The sequence below is a fragment of the Prenolepis imparis genome, unplaced genomic scaffold (genome assembly GCF_030444845.1).
Source record: "Prenolepis imparis isolate NDT839.2.m4 unplaced genomic scaffold, iyPreImpa1.0 SCAF_9, whole genome shotgun sequence".
NCBI classification, from domain to species: Eukaryota; Metazoa; Arthropoda; class Insecta; order Hymenoptera; family Formicidae; genus Prenolepis; species Prenolepis imparis.
The window spans coordinates 3,984,770-4,005,783 of NW_028141167.1; the positions used below are offsets into that span (position 1 = coordinate 3,984,770).

The 21,014-nt window shown below is 34.9% G+C and overlaps 1 protein-coding gene across 4 annotated transcripts in view; it reads right to left on the reverse strand.

Annotated features, from left to right (window-relative positions):
* Lilli (AF4/FMR2 family member lilliputian) overlaps nt 1-21,014 on the reverse strand; it is a 197,600-nt gene that overhangs the window by 125,112 nt on the left and 51,474 nt on the right. The gene's annotated exons all lie outside the window — the stretch shown is intronic.

Here is a 21,014-nt window from a genome sequence, read left to right on the forward strand (position 1 = left end):
CGGTATGCGTCCGGCGGATCTTCATGTGCGTGTACCGAGAATGTACGAGGAAAAGAGAAGGAAGATTGAAATGAGAGAAACGGCGGGAGGGAAGGAGCGAGAGATATAGAACGAGAGGAAGGAAGAGAAAGAGAGAGGCATGGAAAGGAGGGAGCGAGACGGAGGAGTGGGAGATTATCAAAATGGCCGCACGCGCAACCTACTCCGCGTCCTCTGCCTCCTCCGCGTCCTCTGCCTCCTCCGCATCTCCGACCACTTTCCTCCCCTCGCCACGTCTCTCTCTCTATTCCTACGCCACTATTCCTCCACCTCGTCCGAACGCGACACGGTGCGGCGCGGAAACCGCCAAGCGTAATGCCGTCCGATATAATGGTAGTGGACTATCGTGACAGTCTCGCGAATCGCTAGTGGTAGTAGTGGCTCGTGCTGGATGCTCGTGTAATGTATATAAGTCGAGAAACGTGGGGTACAGGGGGAAGGGGATTAGAGAGCACAAGCGGACAAACAGAAGCTGTCGTCGTCCGCGCCAAGTCGAGATGAAGGAAAACGAGTTTAGTGCTCAACGAGCCACTCTGGGATTTTGCGGTCGAAAGTGTGATATTGCAAAGAGATATGATAAGAATAATAGGCGCAAAATAATTATAAATAAGGAATATATACAAATAAGAAAATTGCGATTTATACACTGATTGTGAGAGAATTTTCTCTTCAAATTTACCCTGAAAATCATGGTAATCGTGGAACAATATGGTATAGAAACAATTTTATATATAAAACATGTTTGATTAATTTTACTAAACTGCATAGTAAAATTAATCAAAATATTGTATATTTTATTGTAATAGATATTATTTTTATTGTGATAAATATTTATCAGAGAAATTTTCATAAAATTCTTTCCATACCATATTGTCCCAAGATTATTAGGGTAATTTTCAGGGTAAATTCTAAGAGAAAATTCTCTGTGTATAAATTCTTGTTTATAGCTTAACAGTTTGATATAACAGATTATTTTGATTTAAAAAAATTATTATATGTACATATATATAACAATTTTTTAAGCTAAATTGCATATGAATTAAAATAATCTGATATATAAAACTTGTGCGCTAAGTAAAAATTTATGTAAATCGCAATTTTATCATTTTTTGACGTCGCAACAAAAAAGAGCTCCGTTACTAATGATCGGTATCATCCTGCACGACAGAGCCAATTTACATTGGCGTGTAAAATAATTAAAAGCAGATAGCTCACTGTTTTAGCCGTAACGATTAATCGTCGTTTATGAGTAATAAGCACGGCGGCAATTTGTTTTGGGATATATTGCACGAGCATTACAAGACACGTGCATTATGCACGCGCGATCCGTAATTACGATAATTAACATGTCGCGCGTAATGCAGCGCGTACGCAGAAATAATTCAACGGCGTCGCGAAAAATCGCCCGGCGCCAATTAATTCGTTCCTCCTCTCTCAGGAGAAGCTCTAATTGTACGCGCGGCTGATTTTACATCCTGTATACGAATCTATGGTACCGTATTGCGCACGCGTGTATATGTATATGTATGTGGGTGCGTCGTATACATACATACATACATATATATTTATGCGATCGCGACCGGAAAAGCTTCCCAACGAGATCCTTTAGCGTCCCGGTGAGAGAAGAAAAGCGTGTTACGTCCGCAAATAACTTCGATTTAAAATTGCCGATTGCAATTCAGCAGCAGCCCCGCGAACCCTCCGCGAATGACTCCGAGAGTGCATAATATTGCGTTAAACTCGCTTTGAAATTCGAGACGTACTCCATCGTCGTTGCCGCCTCCATTTATACGCGACTAATTCCCGGACAAAGCTCTCTCTACACGTAAAACAGGGGCCGACACGAAGCGGCGTCTGTTTCGGTCTGGTTTCGGCGAGCGGTTCACTATACGAAAACCGTCTTGCATATAATGCATTGGATCGATACACGCGCAGCCTCGCACTCGAGTGAGAAAATAATCACCGTTGCGTACTCGGCGAGAATCAGAAGAAGCAGCTATATTCTCTCTCTCTCTCTCTCTCTCTCTCTCTCTCTCTCTCTCTCTCTCTCTCTCTCTCTCTCTCTCTCTCTCTCTCTCTCTCTCTCTCTCTCTCTCTCCTTCCCTTACCCCCCCCCCCCAAAATGGCGCTTCAATTTAATTAAAGCTTCACGTACAAACGATTGAGTGCTGAAAGCAAAAATCTTAAAATATTTGTTTCGAAAAAGTTTCAATAAAGAATATATTTGCCCCGAAAACGTTACAAATTGTTACGTAAATAGCGATCAGAGTTTTTTTTATCTCTTTCACGCGTTTCTTTGGAAATCGTAAAAATTATGTTAAAAATGTCAATCGATTTAATTCGATTTAATTTAATTTCTTATTCTATTTAAAATGTCTCCATATCCCATTTGGGATCCTGAATCAAAACCCAAGAGTTAAATATATGATGAGACTAAAAATATTCTCTTAGCGATGTTCTTATATATATCGAATATAAGTTTCTTATTAAATATGAGTTTTTGGAAATATATCCTTGGACCTATTTGAATCGTATGCGGAACGATAATGATTAGTTTCGTTTCGTAGTTTTTAATTACGAATTTCGTTTATCAATGTTTCACCCATCTAGTTAGTCTCTCTATCATCAGAAGATTTTATTTTCTATTTCCTTAATGCCTAAGACATAGAGCGACTCTCTCTTAGCATTTAAATAGAGTGCTAAAAGCGCTCTTATTTTTTCTATTATCCACGTGTGTACTAAATATAATACTTCATATATCTCTTTTTTTTTTTTAAGTAACAATTGCTAATTTTAAATAATAAAATTGTCGGACATTTCGTCACGCGCGGTGTAGCGATTGACGAAAAGAAACACTGCTGACAGTTTTCAGAGAGGTTCGAGTGGAAATCATTGGGTTGGAGAATAACTCGTCGCTGGTGATACTACTGGCGAGCTTCAAGCCAAACGCCATCAAGCCGCCGTCTGTCAATCACTTTGCTAAATTGGCGTGCCGGGGGAATCCCGGCGGTTCCGCCATTCGGCCCGATCTCTCGCGCTGACAATCGCAACGTCAAAGTCCGGTGCCCTGACCTACACCGTCGCTTTCATCGTTATCCATCGAAGGGACGAAAGGGAGGAAATTCGAGGGAAAGGAAGGACCAACGTTATTTGTCTATTCAATATAAACCACGCACATTGCGTACCTCATTACTCTATATATATCTGTAATTAATCCACCGCAATTATTTTAATATAAATATCTTTCTATTATTGTAAACATTAATTTTTTTTCGAGCCATTTCAATAATCATTATAAGCCATTCATCCATTTGAAAATATTTTCTCTCTCGATCTAACAATAAATTGGAACGCAATTTTTGTTCCGTTCTTAAGACAGCGGAAACCAGGACGAAAAAAGGGGGAAGAAAAAGATCCAAGAGGATCTGTTTGTCTTTTCTCTCGACGCTTCCGTTTACTTTTCCTTGACCGCCATTCGCCGCTACATTATTATCTCGAGTAATCGATTATGCCCCTGGACCACGCCGTGTCATCTGAACCTTCGCTTGGAAATTTTATCTTTAAGTATAGAGACGGCACTTTGTAATCAAGTAATTATTATAGAAAACATACACGCACACCTTCGTTTTATTGCATTGTATTAGATTAGAAATCACGGCGAGTTCATGAATAATAAATATCTATAATAAATAATTCGACGTAAAATACTGTAGCGGAGCAGTGTTTCTCAAATTTTTTCATTATAAAAAATTACAGCGCACAAGTGATTAAAAAAATATTTTATACAAATAAATATAAATTTATATAAAATAAAATCATTCATATTATTTATTTTTTAAAAATATTTACATATATATATTTAAATGTATATTTTGTATTTTTTGTATTTATCATTTTATTTGTAATTTAAAATATATAAATTTATAACTATATTGAACGTGCATGTCTGCGACCTACGACATTCTTTGTTTCCTACATTCTTTATTTCTGTATCGTTAATGTGCGTGAAGAATTCGATGAGATAACAGAAGGGCTTCAACATAAAAGAAAAGAGGGATGAACGGTATATCTGTTCTCTTTCTTTCTTTTCTGCTTTATCGCTTCTCATTATCTATTAAGGAGACGATTGTGCTTCAAATTATCGCCTGTGCGTCGCCAAGAAAGAAACAAAGTAGAACCTTTCTCTTTCTACACAGATAAGCGCACAACAGTGTCACGAGATAACGATTCTTTATCAGGTCGTACAGTTCTGATGACAAGTAACAAACAACAGCAGAACTGATCACGTACTTTTCACAACGCAAAAATTATATACCTTTTAATTATTTCTAAAACTTGCTTCGATACTGCTTCCTGCAGTTATTTTCGCAAAATAATTAACATTAACATATTTAGTTAATTACTCATAATTATCTATTTGTTAAATAAAAGTGACATGCCATGTCTTAAAACATATACAGATTACATAAATCTTGATAAATCTGTAGCCATTTTTTTTTAGCAATAATTAATTAAGTATAAAACAGCAATAAGATAAATATTAAAACATAAATATTTAATTTAAAATAAAAAATGGACATGTTAAAAAATGTAATCAAATATATTGGAATATCAGAATAAAATCAAATATTAGTTTTAAATCTAAATTATTAATAATAATTATTAATTGATTAATTATTATTAATCAGAAAGTTCTAATTAGAAGAAGTATAGCGATGGCATGACAAAAATGCGGGTAATAAAAATTCACCGAGCCCGAGCCGCGCGAAAATTTGCGAAGTTTATACCGAGGGCACCGATGTCACGAAATTGAATAGCGATTACGGGAAAATGCAAATCCGCGTTCGTTGCAGCACGAGGACAAGAGCGCGGCAGAGAAAGAGAGAAAATCGTGAAAATCCCATCCCTACGAATTAATCGTCGGCTACCCATTTATTCGCCTTTTTGTCGCGATAATCATCGGTTCGTTTAAATATTTTTCAAGGACAATTATTTTCGCCGAACTCGCCATGAAGTCGCGTAGAGAGTTGGACATTATTACAAATGCTAACGATAAACGATGATGACACCGCAAGGAAAGTTTGTGCAAAGTATCCCGATTAAGGACGCGTGGCTTTTTTAGAGTTCTACAGCTCGCTCGACGTTCCAGCTTATCGGCGTCGCAATTAACTCTCAAAATTCATACACATCGTCGATTGGCGCCTCTGCCAGCTCTATATCACAATTCGATACACTTAATAATCGCCGGGCTTATCAAATGTTCATTTTGAAAGAATATCAAATGGAAGAGAAACTCTTATGTCTGCGATAAAAAAATTTCAATTAAAAATTTGTTTTAGGTTTAAATTACTTTATAATAATATGTGCATATTAACTATCTAACATTACTTTAATTAACTTTAGAACCTTATCACACATTGTGATAACTATAGACGCACAATATCGCGAGTATAAGTGTATAAATAGTTGTGATACAATATATATTAACTATATTATGTCTTTTTATAATTAAAGTTTTTTTATATTTGATAAAAAATTTTTTATATATGTTATCTTACCTCTTCTCTCACTAAAATTATATTTTAATAGTTATGGTCATAATTAGTCGAGCAAATAAATATCAAAACTTTTTAAAAATACAAAATGTACTTTTAATATAAATATGTGAAACCACGGTTTTATGGAAATTCGAATAGTAGCGCGAAATAGAAAGGATAATTTACGCCATATTCTCGGTAGTTGCGGGGATATGCAGGGCCGTTGAATAAATTCAACGCCACGAATAGAGAAAGCCGACTGAAACGAGGATCGTTTTTCCTTGCCACAATTACAGGGTCCGAAATAAACCCATTTCTGACCGCAAAAAAAAATTTCGGCGGCAATTATAATTTTGCGAATTTCAGAAACGCGCTAAATATTTTCGTCAACTTTTCCAGTCGAATTTCTCTATGTTTGAGCACCATCCGTGTCAAAATTTTCAATCATTTATAAATTCATTATTTCATGATTTATATATATAATTTAATGTATATTAATCTGTTACTATTATATATGTTTTTTCGCGTGATAATTCATAATGTTTTCGATTCACAATCTTGAATTAGACCAAGAGATTAATCTTCATAAAGTCATCAAGAATATATTCGATACATATATGTATATAAGAAGCTACTTGGCTTCCGTTCCATTCTATAATTAGCTTATTCGAAATCGTAATATCTTTGAACGTGAATACATTTCGAGGAGAATAAAAGCTCGTAAAAATAACATTTATAATTACTCTCGTACCGATTCAGAAAATCATGTGATTCAGATAAACTGTCAAAATATTGCTTTTATAATACCTATTACTAGCTAATATTCGACCTTCGATCTAGATTTTTCAAATATTTTGGCGAGAAGCGCAGACCGTCTTTCACAAATAAACGAAGAAAAATATCCAATTCGAAAGAGGAACATTTCTCTCTCTTTACGATTTATTCGTCTTTGAATCAGGTTTTCACAAGTAGAAGAGCATCTCCACACAAATAACACATACGGTTTCTTTCTCCCGCTGATTCTCCCGGTGAGTAAGACTCGAAGTAATAATAGAGAGTCGCCGAAATCTAGATCTTAGTCAGTGGATTATTTTTATCTGCGCGCAGCACGAGAACAAGACGAATCTCCCATTTCCTATTTAACATTAGCGCGGCAGTTTCTACAGCGGTTTACTGTCTTCCTATACCCTCGACATTGAGCTTAACCAGCCAATTGATTTGACAAAACGTAATGTGAATTAACTCGAAATTGACTACCGAGCCAATTTTGATACGAGGCAACGCGCTCTTGAGAATAATGATAATGACAATATTGTGAGCCTTGATTGCGAGCGATTACGTAAAGAATACATATTCAGAGATAATTGCTATATAAAATTACGCAATTTACCAACTCATTTAGACGAAATGTGCAACATTGTCGGAAAGTTGTATACATATATTGTATACATATACATATACATATAGTGTCGCAGAGTTTTCATTTTTTTCTCAGAACTCCATGAATAGATTTTAAAAAAAAACTTTAGTAAACATTTCTGCTTTTATTATTTAAGAAACTATTCAACATTAAATAATAATGAATCGATAAGAATTAATCTAAGCAAAATATATATGTATATTTTATATTTATATAATATACGTTTAATTAAATATTAAATTATACATTAATGATATAAAATAAATTAAACGCACTGTACTCTTTCTGAAAATTCAAAGAATAAAATTACTGTTATTGTTATATTCCTCCAACAGATATATCCTCTATTTATGCAATTGCGTAAAATTTCGCTAAGGATTATCGCGTAATAACGCGTTATAACGTTCACAATTCGAGAGAAAGAATCGCAGGGGAAAAAAGCTCTCAATGTGCTGTAATTACTATAAGTTTTCCGATCAGCTGACGCGCAAGCAAGATCGCGGTGATCACTTTTGTTGCTCGGACACGGCTTGCATCGATAAAGAAATAGACACGGACAGACAAGCATGCGCGCTTGTGTTCCATTGCCCCAGATAAGCACCCTTCCCATCGCGTACTCTCTCTCTCTCTCTCTCTCCTCCTCCTCCTCCTCCTCTTACCTTTGATAACCCGCGGTTCTTACTTCGTGAAAAAGAGCAAAATATAGTCTGTTACGTTAGCGAGAGCTTACGCGAGGACGCCACCGGTTATGCGTACATAAAACTTCGCGTTCCCATCGACGCTAAAGTCCCTTGAAATATATCGATACTTCTGGAGGAGCTGCCGTATAATAAGGTCGGCGCGAGACTGCCAGTAAGTTTTATGAGCCGCTACGGGATTGGATGAGTTCAGATTTTACACCGGATTATCGCGATGAATCCCGAAGAAAGTTCCTGCGGCGAGTTCAATTGACAGTCTTGAGAGAAACTAGCACAATACGCTCCATAATTATTGCGAAATTACTATGATTTTGACTTAAGTAGCGCGTGTTTAGAGATTTCAATGGAAATTGAAGAACTTGCTTCTGAACAAGCAAGAAAGACTCACACATGTAAGGTAGAATAAAAAAATATCTGTTGAAAAAAAGTGTTTCGATAAATTCTACCTCTTTAAAAAAAAATGATATGAGTTTTTAGAGTCGCGAGGAGAGCGAAAAATGATTAATTAAGATATCGGTGAAAAAAAATACAAATTATTATGTAACTTTCTAATGATGGAAACGATGAATCATTTTCCCGGCTAATAAAATTTATTTAAGATTGAAGAGAACAACATTTCCGTATGCCGAAAAGGCATAACTTTGCAATATAAACGAAATTAGTTTCGCAAGTTGAACTACGAGGAGCGTTGTCGTAACGTGGGACGCATCAAAGTCGAAAATGACTTTCTCCTCCATTAACCGGAACGGTTTCTCAAACCGGGTGTGCAGTGAGTTACATTTCGCTGTGTGAACGCTTATGCCGCTCGATAAAGCGAAAACGGTCGGCATGGCTTCTCGCTGGTGTTAGAAGCGGATGACTTTAATTGGCTCGCGCGAGATTCAACCCGTCCGTTCAATTATGAATTATTGCCGCGGAACTCTGCACACTCTCGGCTAAATATATTCTACAATGCATATATACTTTGAATAACTATAATATATTCCCCCCGAGAGAACAATTGTCAGTTATTGTTTTATCCCTGAATAATAGAAAAAAAGATTTTTGCACGGTATATTATATAACAATATTTATTGTGCGCGAGAGAGGGAGAAAACTCGAGCAACGAATTTAATATCTTTCACACACATTGAGAGATGTTATTTCATACCGTGAAAAGCGAATGTGTCGGTACATTTGTACATGTACTCTTCGCAGTGTATTATTTCCTCGTTGCGCGCGACAGGTCGATAATAATTTGCAAATATATAACCGGCAAATTTGTTGGCGGCTCGAGCTCGAGCGAGTTGGAAGACCGCGATATTGCGCGCGCGGCCTCTTATTTTACAAATTACGACGAGGGTTATACCGCACGGTCGCTGAATATACACGAGACACAACCCCATCTCGTTTATGCTCGAGGGACAAACTGAACCTTTTCACACCGACTCTGGTTTAGCTCGTTTCCGCGCGGAAAGAGTTCATTTCACACACAAACCTGACGAAGCACAGGGATAATTGTATCTGCGTGCGCATTTCAGTATTTACATTCATTGCAACTTATTCTTATTAATTTAATTTGCCAATTGTTTCCTTTTTGTGTGTATACCGTTGTGACCCATTTTTAAAATTTGCAGAGAGAATAATAAAATTAAAATAACGTCAATTTTATTAATATTATAAAATTATTTTTATATACTTGTCAGCTGCGCAATGTTTTCATATCTTTTTTTGTATGATATATATCTCTCGGAAAATTTTAACGAGCCTTAATATTTATCACCATAATTTCGAAAAAAAGTCTCCTATATAAACTCGAAAAACTTACTTCCAACTCAATCAATATTTTCAAATATCAATAGTTTTAAATCAATAGTTTTATCAATAGGTTTAAATCAATATTTTTAAAAAGTTGAGATTGTTTTATTATAAAGCTCATAATAAGCTCATAAAAATATAATCTCTAAAAAGAAAAAGAGAATTTCAGACAATTTAGAATTAAGCTTTTCAATCAACAGAGCGAAGAATGAAATCACTCTCGTTCAACTCGAGTATACATTTCCCTCCCTCCGAATTTCAAGCTGTCGATATATAACACGAGATTAAATATGAAGAAAGAAAATTATGTATTCGTGGTATTATCGCTATGATAGCCGCTACCATGAAATGTATCATAAAGAAAGATGCGCGCGCATTACGAGCCAAAGAGCGTGTATGTGTGTGCATGGAATATACATATATACAATATATGTATATATACCGTGTCTCGTTTTGCTCGCAGCCGTCAAGGATTATCGCACGTAAAAACACGGCACGCAACTTCTTTTTCACACGGGCGCGGCGAGGGAGATACGAGATCCACCACAGCCGTGTTGGCGCAACAAAGTATTAAAAAAAAAAAAAAAAAGATGCACCCCCCGACCGCTCGCGCGCGCCGGCTATTTATAGGTTATCGCGTTATCGGCGCAACGTACGTACGTAACGACACTATATATATATATATATATATATATATATATATATATATATATATATAATGACGTTGTGGTTGCTTTATCAGCCTTCCGGTATCGCCCCGACGTGTTCGGCGGCTCTCTCGCGTTGCCCAGCACGAGTCCGCGGAGAAACGAGCTCGAGGCATGTTTTACGACTAAGTGCACTCGTTGCACTCACACGAATACATACACACATGTATATAATTCCGCTATGATACACGCCATCTCGCCACATGATCTTTCGCGAGCGCAGAACGAGCGATCTTCACGACAGCTAATTAAAATCGAGTCTCCTTAAGTCACAGCTTTTAAGACTACATCGACATTGATTGTAGCGTCGCCGTCGAATGAGCATCTTTTTCACGAGCGATGTATCCCGATAAACGTATCTCGGTTTTTTTTTTTTTTTTTTTAATTCTTCAAGAATACCGTTCGTTGCAATTACGATGGTAAATTATTGAAAGTGCGTATATATTTCGGAGACGAAAGATCAAAATCTTATATAGATTTATTATCATTATTATGATAAAAACGGTGTTTTCTTAATGATTAAAGCAAAGTATGAAAATCATATATTGATTAAGAAATAAATATATTGTATACAATATACGTATACGATACACGAAATAAATGATCGTGCCAATATCAGCGACAAAAAAGAATCAGTTTCTTGTTCTATCGACAATTTCCTTGCAAAATATTAATACTCTTAATATCTCGAATATCTAGTCATCCTTGATCTTTGACTTTCATCGATAATTATATTTATTCATTAACTCGTTTAACAGAGAGATTCACATATACAATGTGGAAGAGTTTTCAATATAATTCATTTTAAACGGAAGATAATTAATTTAACATTAGCGGTGTTTTATTGTTAATGTTGTGTCAGCTTGAAATTTAATAAATAGCCTAAAGATTTTTACATAATTTAACTGACATTTAAATATATAGACAACATATGCGACATCGTATGAAACGTTTGTTTTGCATGTACAAGATATGTATATGAACGTGTTCTAGTACTGAGGAATTAATTAAAGGCCGCTTGTTTCTAAACTGTTGTCGCGATCAGTGAGTTGCTTGACAGCGCAACGAACATGTTTCCAGCCCGATAAAACACTAAAGAGAACCTCTTTTCGATAACAAGCGTTCCAGTTCGAGGATTAGTGGGGCGGAGGACGAAGCGGAGGTGCAATAGGGTGCTGAGAGTGCTTAGAACGGTTAAGCATCAGTACCTAACTAGAAATCGATTAAGCTGAATTATTCTACGATTGTCGAAACGTTTGAGACACATTTCCTCTCACACATAACGTTATAATAATTATAAATAAAGAAATTTCCTCGCGTTGTCTTATTTCTTGATTAATTTAAATCCGAGGTAAAACAAAATTTGCATAATTTTAATTATTGATCAAATGAAAGAATTAGCTTCTGCTTTAGGAATTTTAATTTATTAAATATAATTTTACAAATTATTCTAAAACATTTTTCCAGACAATATCAATTATTTATGAAAAAAGTTATCTACAAAATTACAATAAATATTTATATAAACTTTTTACAATTATTTCACTGATGATAATTGAGCTGTCATTTTTGTTTCAATAAATAAAGATTGAAATGTTAATTTGTGTATTTCTTTTTTAAGCCTGGAGAAATATTTTATCTCGTAACATAAAAATTCTATTGATAAAGGAACATCTATTTGCATTTTTTTTCTACACAGAAGTTATAATTTCAGATTTACAGGAACAAGCTCTAACAAAACTGTTCGACAAATTATATTTCAACTTCCAACCTTGAACGCGAGACAAACTTTCTAATTGATGTTACTTTTGCTTTATATTATTAAATCAAGAATGTTGTAAAGATCGATACTATAAGAAGACAACCTTTCTCCTACGCATTTCTATTTCATACAGATCCAAGACAAATAAAATGACTGTATATTGAACTTTCTAAGGTCAAACTGTTGCGTCTCTCGTAAACGTTGCGACGATTCCGCTTATTTTCCCCCTTGATGGCTTTCTTTTCTATTTTCCTAGACCCTTCAGCCGATATTACCGAATTGTATCACTCGAAGCGGGCATATAATACTTATGGATATGAAACGAGGAATCGTTTGCACAATTTGCCGATGGGCATATCGGAGGAAAATGGGGGAAAAACGGAAATCCGTACAAAGGAGAGAGTGGAGTAGCAATAATATTATCACTGTATATATCAAGCGAAGATGAGTGTTTCCCTTTCTCTTTGTGCTCGAATCATTGGTCTGTTATGCGATAAACGCCGAGATTCCTCATAAAGATAATTGACCAGCTTAGTGACCTTATTCGCACTTAATCTTGATTCTGAGATCATCCGCGTGGAACTCCTAAGATAATTTCTGAGAAGCAATTTTCGAAAGGAATAGATAGCGGTCAATATGTCACTCATTGTCAGTGAAATCATTGAAATAAGCCTCCTATTACGATATTTTTTTTTATAAATAAATAAGAAAGAAGGAAACAGATAATGAAAGTAAGTATTCGAATAAACAAATAAACGAAAGTTTTCATTATTCTCTACTCAATGGGCAAAGTATATTCTTTGAAAATATTCTATAACTATATATTCCAAACAAAAGAAGGGGGGGATTTTGATAACTTATCATTTTTCTGATAGTTATAATAGCTTATCATTCAATGATCGCTTCGTGACAAAATTATAAGAAATCTGAATGTTTATGTAAAAAAATTAATAAAGATCATTATCTGTTATAGCTTCTTTACTTTCTCAGATCAAAGATTGTCGTTAATGAATCAATAATTTCTAATAGCTCTGGTCAGTGCACAAGAAAAGATAACAATGATAATAAAAGTTTTTGTCCGTAAAAAAAATTGAACTCGTAATATTCCTCCGAACGGACAGGAGTTTTATGCATTGTTAATTGCAACGTAGAAAAAAAATTAGCTACATGCATCACTTAATTGCATATTAAATATTAAGTATATTAAATTAATTTTATCTTTCAATACATACACACACACGCAGTTATTGTTAGTGTAATATATATACAGAATGTTTATAAGATTAAAAACTAATATACAAATAGTTTGTATAATCTCGATAAACGATTTGCGAGAACTTTCCTCTTTTAATAATTTGATATAGCTCAAATCGGTTGTAGCGCTATATTCTTAAATTCCTCGAGCATTTTTAGCTATTGCAAAGAAATCGGATCTCAGTTACGAACAAATAGTCTGGAAAATATGCTTTGTTTATTTCAAGGGGAATGCAAATTTTCGAAATTTTTTTTCGAAATCAAAGCATCACAACCATCTATTTACAACGTTACATGATTGTGATTTAAAACGATGATTTTATAATAAAAACGATAATTATCAACGGGAGATTTAATTAGTTTTCTGCAAAATCGCCGTCACGAATGAATGAATTATGTATATAGAATATATACGATGAATAATCACATTTTTATTTAATCGCGTTTATATACATATACGCGATTAATTGTTTTTTTTTTTTTTTTTTTTTTTTTTTTTTTTTTTTTTTTTTATAAAAAAGTTTCTAGAAAATTAATAATAACTTTTGATATGTAATTTTTGAAATATTTTATTTTTTCCTTTTCTGAATGCAACACATTCACCAGGTGTATAACATATGTGAATATCAACCATATAAAACTCATAAACAAAAGACTTTTCTAACAATAAGATGAAATATGCAAAGAGAAAGTAGCAAATCCCTAATACCTCGAGGTTACTAAGCCTGCGGTCAAGACCGCTAGGCTACAAATGCTTCGAAACATCATTCAGTAAAAATTCCGTCAGACAACTTGCACAGCAGGGTGCCTATTCATTCAATTCTTGTAACATTTGGAAATATTTAAATTATAAATCTCTTCTAGTAACTTCCAGCACATCAGCAAGTATAGTGTTCCATTTGTAAAATGTGATGTATTTTATGAATATCAACGGCAATCAATATTAAATAGTCGATCCAATTAAAACGTTACACATCGCGTCACACGGCTAATAGAAAAGAAAAAACCATTGGACCCACATAACCCTGTCTGTCTCTAGAAAAAATAGCAACGACTCTTAAATTTAAATTAAAAAAAAAAACTGAGGCCAACTTCACAGAGGTAAAAACAATTATTTTGAGAGTCAGACCAATGCACTATTACGCAGAATTTTCGAGTCGCAGATCTAACGAGTTTATTTCAAGGGAAATATAAATGTTGTCAATTCCAAGTTATTAAATATTAATATACCTCTTACTATAATATACTATAATATATCTCATGCTAATACCGTGTAGTGTCTGCATTTTATGCGTTTAAAACGAAATTCTCACATATCACGTCTCAATCAAAACCTCAAAGAAAAATGACAAATGAAAAATGTAAAAGGTACTTAGATTGGATTAAATTATTACTAGTCGCGTTCCCGATAAAACAATCATCGATGCACAAAAAAAAAGCAAAGATATTTTAAATTAAAGACAAAGAGAACAAAATCAGAGAACAGAATTTTTATACAATCGGAAAATAAAAATCGGTATGATAATCTGTCCGATTAAATATTAGATGTGATACATACTCCGTCAACTTATCCCAATGCCAGTATAAAGCTTCAACAATTCTCCAATCCCATGGTCTTCCTTCATGATCATGCATGATGGCACTTGCACACACGTCGTAAGACGAACGAAAGACGACTGCTGGTAGCCAAAAATGCTACCTAAAGAACTTAGAAGATAATGCTCTTTTGGAAAGGAAAATTTGGAAAGGGAAAATTTGGAAAGGGAAAACTTGAAAAGGACAAAAGAAGTGTAGAAAGAATGCAAACTTTCGACCTGATTGGTCAACTAATCACCTCTAAATCCCTCCCCTCTAATACATTCATTTGTTGATCACATGTTCATTATGTGATGTTAGACCCATTTATGTATATAAAAAGATAAAGAAATTAAATAGAAAAGATCAGAAAGATTAAATAGGTAAAATTTTGAGAACATTCTACATGTCCTAGTGCTTTTAAATATATATATATATATATATATCTTTTCATATATCATAATTATAAATTATAAATGCCCAATTATAAATAATGTCCAATTTTTGTATATTAATCTTTTCTTATAATAAATATATTACCATACATGTTTTAGAAATTAACACTAAATTATCAAAATATAGATAAATTGCAAAGTCCTGACTAAATCAGACAAATGCACATACCTGCTGAACGAAATATGAAACATGACTCAACAAAAGTTGAACCTTGAATCATGCATTATGACCAAATATATGTCTAGACATGCAATACAATCCCACGTAGTTAATAATACATATATTCATAATCTTTAAGTAGAAAATCCATTAGTTAAGTAGAAAATCCATTAGTTTGAAAGAAATAAAAGTTTCAGAAGTTTTTCTTCGAAAGTTTAAAATTTTCTGTGTTTAGATTTTTTCAAGAAAAATCTATGAAAAATCAACTCAATCAATAGATTAATATTTGATAGATAAATTTGTAATTGAAACTCTACATCCACAAGATAGTTCCTACAGTTTTTTCCCTACATTAAAAAGCTGTTTCTAGAATAAGAAATTTACTTTTTATAATTCAAGGAAAAACTATACGAAAAAAGATTAAATATTAAAGACTTTACACATTTCAACCAAAAAGATATAACAATGCGAGCGTTTTCTACAATATTGTAACGTTCGTTAGCGATAATTATGTTTTCCTTGATTTTATTTACTAATACATCGTCTGACAAACTAAATGATAGTACATCATTACGCAATGGAGATAAGTTTTACCCAAGTTTATTACAATCGCGAATCTCTTTGCCGCAAATAGACCATAGCTATTAATTAATATCTACGATTTTTTCCTTCTAAAAAAAAAAGAATATTTCATTTTTCTCTCTCTCGCGGAAATAAAGTTCGCGATGTCGCAGGCTGACGACAACACCGAACAATGACACGCGCGAAAGCGGAAGCGATAATTATGATCGAGTTGGGCTATAGTATATAATAGAGGGGGGGGGGGGAGGCGGAAAAGTAGGAAGAAAAGGGGAGTACAAGGAAGTAGCGGGGGCGAACACTTATCGATCCTCGCGGTGATGGACGAAGGGACGCGCGATGTTTCGGGGACGCTCATTTAAAAGCGAACACGATAATCCACGTGCCGTTGCAATCACGTCGCTCTCTCCTTCATTCGCACACGAGTTTAAAGGTTACGAGAGCTTCGCCGCCATCGACCTTTGCACCTACACTTTATCGCTTACGGATCAAGAGAATTCATTATGGTATTACTTATAATAATTCATCCGATCGGAAATGTGAACTTTTGACATGGAAATGCGATTTTCTGACTTGCCGTTTGTCATTTCGTTACTATTAACTTTTTCGAGATTAATTTATCTCGTCGCTAAAATGTCAAAATAAACATAAATAAATGTTGTCTATATAAAGTTAATTAAAATCGACTTGTCGCTCGCTCATAAAAGAATGTCGAAATTTTTCCGAATACTATCAAAAAAATTATTATACATAGTTGCCTACAATAAAGACAAAATTATTCCGACTTGAAACCGTTTTGAAACCTTTCTATAGCTTTGTGCGTAAATCTTTCTTCTTAATAATTGGACTTTTTCTTTTTATTAGTTTCCACATTTGTCGCTACACATATAAAAAACGTCTAAGACCTTTCTAGATCCCTAACCTATTGTTTAACTTGTACTTAGGTAGCTAGAAGTACCAAAAATTGTTGTATGGACATATTAAAGCATGCTAAACCCATGTCAATTTTCAAGTCAATATAATACATTATCTCCGGTAAACGTAAATTTCGAAACGTCCAGAAGGAATAATTTATTATAACAAACAATTCAAAAATAACATTTAAATTAATTTTCGACAGTGGGAAAGAATAGATTAAATAAAGAATTGTGCAAAATTTACAATTTAAAAATCTTAGATTCTTTAATTTCTAAATCAATTTAGAATTTAATTTTTCCGCAATAAAAAAGAACTTTCTTGCGAAAAGATTGATATAACTCAAATTAATTAGTAAGTCAATGAAACAAATTTTTTACCAAGAAAGTTATCACATTGCATTAATTATTTATTCTTAATTATTTTCTTTAAAAAAATACAAAAATACTCTTCGAGATCTTGTTAAAAATATCAAAGAAAAATAAATGTCGCGTATATATGTATATCGATTCCTATATGTAAAAGAATATCGGAAGATATGAAAAATAAGTTTGCACACAATCGAAAACATTGAAACGTTTCTACGGGGTTGATCGCGTAATCGCGCTACAAAATATTACCGCTACAACGTCCGCATAAGAGGCTCGTCCCCCTTTTTTTCTCGGAAGTTTCGCATGACGATCGACATTGGTACAATTGAGGGAAGGAAGCCGACGTAGAACGGTGGGAAAAACGGGAGTTAACGTGCATCGAACGAGACGGGAAAAGACACACGAGAAGCCCCGACGAGACGGGAGAAAAAAGTTGCACGCACGACAGCTAGCAAATATTATAGTCGTCGAGAATACGAGTGGCTGGAATTAATAAAATATCATAATTGTCGTGGCGTAATGTCCCTCGCGGAATCAATACCGACGCGCTTCTTCTACCTTTCATTTTTATCCACATCGCGGATTTCCGTCACATTGCATCTCATCGTGATCGATACATGTACGAAATATATCGCAAATTTCGCTAATAGAGAAATAGATTCTAAATTTAAACAGAAATAACATCGATCGTGCATTGACGTCGTGATAATTCTGGAATATCCTGTATATTGATTAATGACAATTCACGTTTCTGTACAAACACTGCTGCTTAATGAAATTACTTTGCAGTGATGGTAATTCAATATTTTCGCGACGACGACGACATTCTCATTCCACATATCCGGAAGATATATCCATTTTCCTCCTTTCTCACATCAGACAATAAAGTATCGATAATAAAGTAGCGGCAGGCAGTTCTATTACGGCTTCGCAGCGCACGTGTATTCTCTCCCCTTTCTCCCCTTCCCTCTCTTCCTCTCTCTTACTCTCTCGTAAACCGCCTCTTTGCACTCTCTATTTCACAGAGTTTTACGAGAATTTCTTCTCCGCGGTGAAATACCGCTCAAAAAGACGGCAACCACCGTCGTCGCCACCGACGTCGTCTTTCTTCCGCGAATCACCCCGTAGATCGCGCGATAACGTCCTCGCTGGATTCTTAACGATTTCTCACACGTCCGTGACACGGTCGGATTTTTATTCCGCGCGCGCACGGGTCCATAAAAAGAATTATCACATAGTGTAAAGATTGTCGGATATTTCGTGGGAAAAATTACCATTCTTCTCTCATTTGAATATTTTCAATAACATTTAACGCGAGCTGCATCTTATCGCATTTATTATTAAAATATCGCGTTCGAAAATTTTTTAAAAACAAAGATATCGTCTTTGAATCTCATCTAAGTTAAAACTTTCAAAGCCGAAAATTATTTCTATTTATTATAAATCGCCAATTATTTTTTTCGCACAGCCTCCGCGAATAATGGACCGGGAATCGCGATGGGGGAAAGTGATCTCTTCGCAATAAATGAATCGATCGCGTTCCATCGTCGCGTTAATCGAAAGACGACGACGACGACGACGACGACGACGACTCTTCGATTAACCTGCCACGATAGTATCGTCATGTAATTCGATTGTTGGCTCAGTGGCGGCGATTCGAGGCATCGCGGGGGACCGGCGGCTTTGAGTTCCTGAAATTGCAAACGACGAGAACGAGGAGGACGACAACAACGTCCGACGGCCTTTATCAAAATGGGTTGTCAGCCGCAGCCTTTATCGTCGAGTTATCGAGCAAAGAGAAGAGCGAGCGTCACAGCGCGAACAAGATAGAAGGAGCTCGAACTTTGAGTCAGACGAAGACAAACTGTGTGTGTGTGTGTGTGTGTATTACGATACGCATACTTGTGAAAAGTAGCCCCCTCCCCCCCACCCTATACTCTAAAATAAGTCGGATTTTACTACGAATCAATGCGGCTCTTGCCTCGTTTCTGCCGGGATATTATTTAATGTATTCTATGATAAAGATGAAAAATATATGTATTAGTTAATAATAATTATAGCGACGCAACAAGTAATGCATCCGTTTTATCACATCAGGGAACTGTTTATTTAGCCAATTAACTTATCGCAACGAGAACTTTAACGCGGTTTCTACACCAACAATCTGACGAATCGGGTAACCGGTTACGCGTGCGCTAATAAATTTTTAATAACTAATGATACCTCCGCGCGCCAAGCACGGTCGATGCTCCATTAGCGCTAATATAAAATTCAAAATAGCGATAAAATAACCAACTTGACGGGAGCGAGATGGCCATTTGCAAGCGCTGCATCTTTATCTCGGAAGCGAGAGCGAGATAATCCGCTTTGAAAGCATCGGGTTTTATCTCGTAAATCGCAATGCTGCGGAAGCAATAACCCGCCTACCGACTAGACCAATAGTTTAGTATAATTATTGCCATCGAGACTATAATCTCGCTCGTAATAGAACTATTACCGATATTGTCTGATAGATATGTTGCGATCAAATATATTAATCATCCAATCCACAGATAGCATTAAATACGCTCTCGAAATTATTGGCAAATATTAATTGCGTTTCGAAATTTATTTTCCAGAAATCCACGTTTTTTTTTGTCACTTTAAAAAGAATATTAAAAATATTTTTTTTTTAAGTACAAAACATGCGAGTATACAACAAATTATCGCGTAATGTTGAAAGTATTATACACAGAGAGAATTTTCTCTTATTTACCCTGAAAATCGTGGTGGGACAATATGGTATGGAAAGAATTTTATGAGAATTTCTCTGATTAATATTTATCACAATAAACATAATTATATGTATCACAATAAAATATAAAACATGTTTGATTAATTTTACTAAATTGCATGGTAAAATTACTCAAACATGTTTTATATTTTAACGTGTAGATATTTATTATTATGTTTATTGTGATTAATATTAATCAGAGAAATTCTCATAATATTCTTTCCATACCATATTGTCCCAGGATTACCATGATTTTCAGGGTAAATTCTAAGAGAAAAATCTCTCCGTGTATATTTCAATATTTTTAGAGTAGAGAGCGCTTTTTAAAATGTCAAATAATATTTGGAAAAAAGAAAAATAATTAATAATTATATTTCTAGAAGAAGTAAAACTGATAATTTCTCTAATCAATAAACCTTCTCTCTTTCTCTCTCGGGATCAAGCTATATCTCGAATTACGATCGTTTCAATAAGTCTTCTATCGGCATCGGTATTCTATCGTCAATAGCGCACATACATAAGTCGGCCATTCCATAATTATCACGTTTCTCTCCCGCAAACGTTGCACACGTGTGCAATACAATATATATAAGTGCGCGCACACATGCACACGTAACTCGTATGGCTGATGTTTATGCCCCGACAGCGTGTTTGCAAATACAAAGACAGGTAATGCAGCTTCGCGTTAAACAGCCGAGTACGTTACTCTGCGTTACAAATCGACCGGAAATGCGAACGTACTTGCACGTGTGCGCGCATACATATGTTGCAAATGCACGCTCCGTGAACTATGAGTTGGCATTGTTTCTTTTTCTCTCTTTCTTTCCTTTTTCTTTTATCCTTCCATCTCAGATTTGTTGAAACGAGTCAATTTCTTCCTCCGTTCATAAAATTTTCATCGCGCGCTTTATTCTTTCTAAATAGCTCTTGTTTAAGTAATTTAAACAGTTCAATATATGAAAACATGACAAT